The sequence below is a fragment of the Schistocerca gregaria genome, chromosome 3 (genome assembly GCF_023897955.1).
Source record: "Schistocerca gregaria isolate iqSchGreg1 chromosome 3, iqSchGreg1.2, whole genome shotgun sequence".
NCBI classification, from domain to species: Eukaryota; Metazoa; Arthropoda; class Insecta; order Orthoptera; family Acrididae; genus Schistocerca; species Schistocerca gregaria.
The window spans coordinates 675980944-675988839 of NC_064922.1; the positions used below are offsets into that span (position 1 = coordinate 675980944).

The window sequence follows — 7896 nt, forward strand, 5'->3', positions numbered from 1 at the left end:
AAGAAAAAAAAAAGGATACGTAGCGCCGTTTTCAAGATGTTTAGCACTGAAATTAGCCAGTCACGTCGTCTTGCGTACACATTCAGGCAGCTTGACAGAGGTAGTGTTGCCAAATATGTTCATCGTTTTGTTTCCTCAAACTGAACAAACGTAACGTTTTCTCACCTAGTGTAAATTTGCCACTTCCGGAGAAAGACACCTTTTATCTGGTAATGGACATTTCGATAAGTAACAACCCCGCACCCAAATTGCCTGTAAGCTACCACATTTTAGCGGTTGCAGCTGTTTGAATTTGCGCGTGCAACGACCTGACCGACTAAATTCAGTGATAAAAAAGTCGCAAGTGACCCTACGTGAGGGCCACCGAAGTAAGTTACACGTGTTATTTATACCGCCAAGATTGAAATGCGGTTTAGCAGTATTAATCGAATTTCAGTCGTCCAACGACAAAATTGCAATTGTTTGATTTCAACTCATTCTCAAAGGGGGTGAATCTGATGTAAATGGTAATGATAGGGGCCGTACATACGGAATGTCCTCCATATTCCTATATGTGGAGCACCAAAGCTGTAGAAATTCTGCGTCTGTTTGGTGAAGGGCTACGTTCTACCAACTGTGCTTCCCACGTCACCCACATTATTCATTTGAAAGTTCAGGTGAGATACGGCAGCTAGTCACGGCACCACAATTGTGCGGCTTACTGAAAACAACATTAAACACTCTTTGAGTCGGGTACTATGTGGTCAAAAATGATGACACATATTCTGTACGAGCAGCAGTAGCGTTTCTTGTGCAAAGCAGGAACACAAATATTATAGCATTATACTTAGTTTTTGTAAAGACGTATCGAAATACTCAGCTTTCGTAACAATCTGTCGAAATACCCAGCTTTTGTAAATACATGATGCCTTCTTATGCTATAGAACTACAGAGTCAACTCATCACGATGACAATCACTGTAAAAACGTTCATTTACCTTAACTCTAGAAGAAATTTACAAATGTGACTTCCAAAAACTTAAGATTCGATAAATAAATTCATAGAAACTGGATATCCAATTTGCGAACAGAAAACTGATGTCCGTGATCAACTGCATTCCTGTAACCAGTAAAACTTGCATATACGTCATTTGAAGTGTTTTATTCTAAGTAGTCCACATTATCAGCACCTAAAATATTTGGTACTATCTGACAAATTCGGCATTTCATGGGTATTCATTTTGTAATTTTTCTGCTAGAAACTAAAATAAAAATGAAATATGTTTATATGTAACATCGAAAAAATATCAATTTTATCAACTCGGAAAAAGACCTTCGAAATTATGAAACAGTTTTTGTACTATGGGTCCAGCTGATCCGCGTGTCTACGGCACGGTTTTTTAAACGTCGCTATGGCAATGTCTCTTCATAGCTCTACAGTCATTGTTTCCGCCTAGAGCCGTCTGAGCTTCGCATTTGAAAGATGTCAAAAGGGTGACAGGTGTTAGGTGTTTCCTTTTAAGTTCACTTGACACTTCCTCTTTGAACTATGTGTCGTACAATGATTTACTTCTGTAGGTACATTCAACGGCATGCATCGGTACTCTCAGTGAAAATATGTTACAAATAGACGTAAGTGCAAAGAGACAGTTCATTCAAATATCGTGGATGGTGCAAATGGTTTTTCACACTTCTAAGTGTTTGTGACATATCTCCTGATATGTGTGTCATACAGTGATATCATTATATAGGTACATTCAGGGCCTCATGTGGATGCTGTATGCAAAATGCGTTGCGAATAGAGTTAGTAGCAAAAGAGTAATAAATTTAAACATCATGCACTATATGCAAGTTTTCACGCAGCTTAATGTTTGTGACATCCTATCTACGGAACTCTGTGTGGTACCATGACACAATTTTGTAGGTGTATTTAGTGTGTATGTGGAAAACGTCTCCGACATGTACTGCGCATATAGGTAGACAGAAGTAGTGACGTATCTCCTGAACTATGATTGGTATATATGGTTCTAATTCTCACAGCGATTGTTGCCTGACAGCAAGGGATGAGCGTGCAAAATTTTGTTGAAATGGGTTCAGTGGTTTAGATAGGAGATATGGAACATACGTACATACACACATCTATGTATCTAATATCTATGAATTCCTCTTGAAACAACCTGTGTTTTAAACGCTAAAAAAAAATACTCAAGTACATAAGATTACATAAGTTCTTTTCTAGTCAGTCAGGCAGTTCAGCAAGAGCTCCATCATTTAATATCAATGCAGCTGAAAATTACACAACTTTTAGCTCGGAATCTGTTGAATATGTACTGACAATAAACAAACGTCTCAGTTAGCATATAAAGTTTTATATTCTCCATTTGCAGAAAAGGGCGAAATCTGCTACGTTTGAAAGCCTTTGAGATCAAATAAAGTCACACACAGCGCTCACACACAATTTTAAACGTAATCAACTTACTATTTATTCTCCCGTGATGATCACGTAATCCTCAAGACTCCCTACCGTTCCCAATGTGTCACTCATCCATGTTATTTTCTATTTATTTTATTCCTATTTTCAGTGTATTCTAAACTCTTTCAAGGTCTATTGTGTTTTTATCATCGTGTCTTCTATAGTAATGGAAATTTGTCGTATGGTCTTATGGAACCAAACTACTGAGGTTCGGTCCGTAAGCTTACACACTATTTAATCTAACTTTAACTAACTTACGCTAAGAACGACACAAATACCCATGCCCGAGGGAGGACTCGAACCGCCGAAGGGGAAACGGCGCGGGCCGTGACAAGACGCCCGTAGACAACACGGCTACCCCGCGCGGTTCTTCTATAGTAGTTATACGAGATATCCCAAGAGGAACTGTAAATATTCTGGGATTTGAGGGAATTGTAAATATTCAGGGATTTGATAGGGAAGATCATTCCCCGCAAAAAAGGCTTAGTAAGCTTGAGGTCTAAATTGCAGACCGCGCGAGGTGGCAAAGTGCTTAGCACACTGGGCTTCATTCTACATCTACATCCACAATTATACTCCACAAGCCCCCAACGGTGTGTGGCGGAGGGCACTTTACGTGCCACTGTTATTACCTTCCTTTCCTTTTCCAGTCGCGTATGGTTCGGGGGAAGAACGACTGCCGGAAAGCCTCCATGCGCGCTCAGATCTCTCTGATTTTACATTCGTGATCTCCTCGGGAGGTATAAGTAGAGGGAAGAAATATATATTCGATCCCTCATCCAGAAACGCGCCTTCTAGAAACCTGGACAGCAACCTACACCGCGATGCAGAGCGCCTCCTGTACAGAGTCTGCCACTGGAGTCTGCTAAACATCTCCGCTATCACGCTCACCAAATAACCCTGCGACGAAACGCGCCGCTCTTCTTTGGATCTTCTCTATCTCCTCTGTCAACCCGACCTGGTACGGATCCCACGCTGATGAGCCATAATCAAGTATAGCTCGAACGAGTGTTATGTAAGCCACCTCCTTTATTGATGGACTACATTTTCTAAGGACTCCCCCAATGAATCTCAAGCTGGCATCCATCTTACCAACAACTAATTTTATATGATCATTCCACTTCAAATCGTTCCATACGCATACTCCCAGATATTTTACAGAAGTAACTGCTACCATTGTTTGTTCCGCTATCATATAATCATACAATAAAGGATCCTTCTTTCTATGTATTAGCAATACATTACATTTGTCTATGTTAAGGGTTAGTTGCCACTGCCTGCACCAAGTGCTTATCCACTGCAGATCTTCCTGCATTTCTCGGCAGTTTTCTAATGCTCCAACTTCTCTGTATACTACGGCATCATTCGCGGAAAGCCGCATGCAAATTCCGTCACTATCTACTAGGTCATTTATATAAATTGTGAAAAGCAATGGTCCCATAACACACCCCTGTGGCACGCCAGAGGTTACTTTAATGTCCGTAGAAGTCCCTCCATTGAGAACAACATGCTGTGATCTATTTGCTAAAAACTCTTCAATCCAGCCACACAGCTGGTCTGAAATTCCGTAGGCTCTTACTGTATCAGGCGACAGTGCGGAAATGTATCGAACGCCTTCCGAAAGTCAAGGGGAATGTCATCTAAGTGGGGGTACCTGTATCTAATATTTTCTGGGTCTCGTGAACACATCAAGCGAGTTGAGTCTCACACGATCGCTGTCCCTCGATGCTCTGTCCCTACCACCCGTCCTAAACATCTGAGTGTCCCAGTCTATATCTGGTAAATTTAAGTCTCCACCCAAGACTATAACATGCTGAGGAAAGTTATGTGAAATGTATACCAGATTTTCTCTCAGCTGTTCTGCCACTAATGCTGCTTAGTCGGGAGTTTGGTAAAAGGAACCAATTATTAACCTAGCTCGATGGTTGAGTATAACCTCCACCCATAATAATTCACACGAACTATCCACTTCTATTTCACTACAGGATAAACTACTACTAACAGCGACAAACACGCCACCATCGGCTGCATGCAATCTATCCTTTGTAAACACCGTCTGTGCCTTTGTAAAAGTTTCGGCCGAATTTATCTGCTGTTTCAGCTAGTTTCCCGTACCTATAACAATTTCAGCTTCGGTGCTTTCAATCAATGCTTGAAGTTCCGGTTCTTTACCAACGCAGCTTCGACAGTTTACAATTAGAATACCGACTGCTGCTTGGTCCCCGCATGTCCTGACTTTGCCCCGCACCCTTTGAGGCTGTTGCCCTTTCTGTACTTGCCATCTAACCTAAAAGCCAGCCCAGTGCACGCCATACAACCACTGCTACCCGTTTAGTCGCCTGCTGTGTGTAGTGGGTTCCTGACATACCCAGCGGAACCCGAATCCCTGCCACCCTATGGCATTCGGGAGGACGCGTCCAGTCATCATGATTTAGCTTTCCAGGATATCCCTAAATCACTCCAGGCAAATGCTGTGGTGGTTCCTTCGAAAGGTTACGGCCGACTTCTTTCCTCGTCCTTCACTAATCTGATGAGAACAATGACCTCACTGTTTTGTCTCCTTCCCCAAACAACCCAATCCAACCACTCTAAACTATATACCTTAAGAGCCATCTGCACTTGTTCATATTCGCTAATGTGAAACACCTCTCTTCTACTGAACACAACAATTTATGAAATACTTATAACACCTAGGTAATAGCTTTTCTAGCAGATTAAGTTTGCCTGTTAATTAACTGATACTTCATTCCACTTCATCTCACCTTCATTTTTCACGTTTCCTGTTACGGCACTACTGCCTGCCACAGATACTTCCTGAGATTTGCCGTACATCGTCGATACTTTATGTCGCCCCATGTCCGCAGCTCGTAGTCGTGCGGTAGCGTTCTCGCTTCCCGAGCCCGGGTTTCCGCGTTCGATTCCCGGCGGGGTCAGGGATTTTCTCTGCCTCGTGACGACTGGGTGTTGTGTGATGTCCTTAGGTTAGTTAGGCTTAAGTAGTTCTTAGTTCTAGGGGACTGATGACCATAGATGTTAAGTCCCATAGTGCTCAGAGCCATTTGAACCATTTGTCGCCCCAAAGTAGTTCCACGGCTTCCTAACTTATACCAGGACGCTAAGCCAAATCGAGTTCGCAAAATAGGTAACCGTTGTATAAAATGCACAGTTTCTGCCTGCGCGTAACATTTAACGTAAAATTTTAGTACCGTGTAAATTACTTGTAACTCTTAATTTAAAATCTTATTTTTATTTGAAAAAAATGTTGACGACTGATAAGCTGAATTATTTTACTTGTTTCCATTAGGAAACACTACGTATATTGATCTCGGAAATTAAGTAATCGGAACAATGATTCTAGGTATAACGTCGAACTGACATCAGTGCTACTTCGCGTCTTAGGTAAAAGACTGCCAAAATATGGTGTCTGTTCAAAGTCTGCCCTAGTGTTGTGCCTCGTTCGTTAAATTGATCAGTCTTAACAAGGATGTTTTGCTCAGTTTGAATGGGCTTTTATCGCAGCTGGATGGTAACATACATTAAAAACCAGAATAGTAACTACAGGTAACGTAACTAACCAACAGTGTTGTGAAACATTTTTACTTCCAAGAAAGCTTTCTTCGTATAAATGCAAGTAGAAGCTGTCACATCGTCAACTGAAATCCACAAACGCGTCGGTGATCATGTTTCTCACTGGCTCATCACGTGATGGAAAATCATTGGAACTGATTTATTGTTCTATCGCTAACCTAAATGATTCATACAGTCTTGTGACGTGATCTGCAGCTCCCACATTATCCTGGACTTTCAATTTATTTAAATGTCAAATGTGTGTGAAAACTTATGGGACTTAAATGCTAAGGTCATCAGTTCCTAACCTTATACACTACTTAACCTAAATTATCCCAAGTACAAACACACACACCCATGCCCGGGGGAGGACTCGAACCTTCGCCGAGACCAGGCGCACAGTCCATGACTGCAGCGCCCTAGACCGCTCGGCTAATCCCACACGGCTCAATTTATTCCCAAGGTGAAGTACAACAATCTTAGTTTCTCGTAGGCACCTTTCTGTTCTTCTTGTGATGAAAAGTCTCTACGAAATTCTGCACAAGTTTAGTACCTAAATTACCTCGAGAACTGATTCTAAGTAGCGACAAGTGAAATAGTTAATTGTACTACGCAATTAGTAAAGAGTTTATGATCAACATCCGAAGTAAATAGCAAAGAAAGTCTTGAAATTGTTTCAGCTCTGTGGTGATATGTCATGTTCACATTTCGTTTTAGTGAATAAGGCTTCACTTTCACTGCTACACCAACCCTTTGGGGATTAATCCAAGAGAGAATACAGTATTCGTAGAGTTATTGTTGATAAACACAATACGCTACGGCCATGAGCTTCAGGACAGATGACAGTTTGGCGAAATTACAGATGCTACTTTAAATGGTATAATACCGGACGAAGAAAAAGTGGAAAACATTTTCCTGCACGAAGCAGAAATCGGAATGATTATTATAATACACATTCCAAATTTACTGAATAATTATTTATCATTGAGTTTTGTAACATGAAATGTTCATCAGAAAAGACACTAAGGCGTTGTGTAAAGAACTGAGCAATTTTTATCCACCAACATTTAATAATCATAAATAGGTACAAGAAAATAACATATTTACAAGTACGGAATATTTTCTGTTTCAGGAGGTCAATACTCTTCCCACAGTAATATACAGGGATGCAAGCAGGAAATTTTCAGAAGAGGATTACCCGGTGTAACAATAGAAAAGAATTGTTAATCTTAGAAAAGCAATAAATTATATTATTTGGCTGGCACAGACAATTTTTCTTTAAAATATTTCTTTCTACATAACTGATTTCTTGACAGTTAACATCCTGTATCATGTATATGCAACTGGTGTGTCTCATGCTCTCATTCACTCAAAAGCTTTTGGATGACCGAGAAGTTATGGTTCCAATTGATGCTGAAAATTCATCTACACAGGAGGACTATTGCAACAAAGAAGTGAATAACGAGTTAAGTCATGATTAGCAAGTTTCTCCTAATTGTAACAATTCTGTAGATGCCCGCAAGTGGTGTCGTGTATAAAACAAGCGGCGATCCTAACATTTAACAAGAGACAAGCAGATCTAATGATTGTTTCTAAGTTCAGTGGAGCCCATTGATTACTGTGGTAGCAGTTTATCGGTCGTACACTCACGTAGAAGTGGAATGCTCTACACTTAAAATGGGTTTTGATTTGGTGGTGTCGAAAACGTTTCCTGATAAATCGTTGCTGAGTCTAAAGCGCAACCGCAGTGCTGAATATACAGGTGAGTCACTAACTATTGACACCAAGAACAGCTCCTAAAGTATGATAGGAGCTGAAACGTTTGTGGGACAAAAGTTACATGGGACAACAGGGGTAATAATATGACGTTGGTTTTTT

General features: G+C 40.8%; 1 protein-coding gene across 1 annotated transcript in view; it reads left to right on the forward strand.

Moving 5' to 3' along the window:
* The window catches only part of LOC126354983 (membrane-bound alkaline phosphatase-like), a 151358-nt gene extending 144076 nt beyond the window's left edge, over positions 1-7282 (forward strand). Inside the window, exon 11 of the mRNA XM_050005069.1 lies at positions 7151-7282. The gene's annotated coding sequence lies outside the window, so the exon portion shown is untranslated. The remainder of the gene's footprint in view (positions 1-7150) is intronic.
* The last annotated feature ends 614 nt before the right edge of the window (positions 7283-7896 follow it).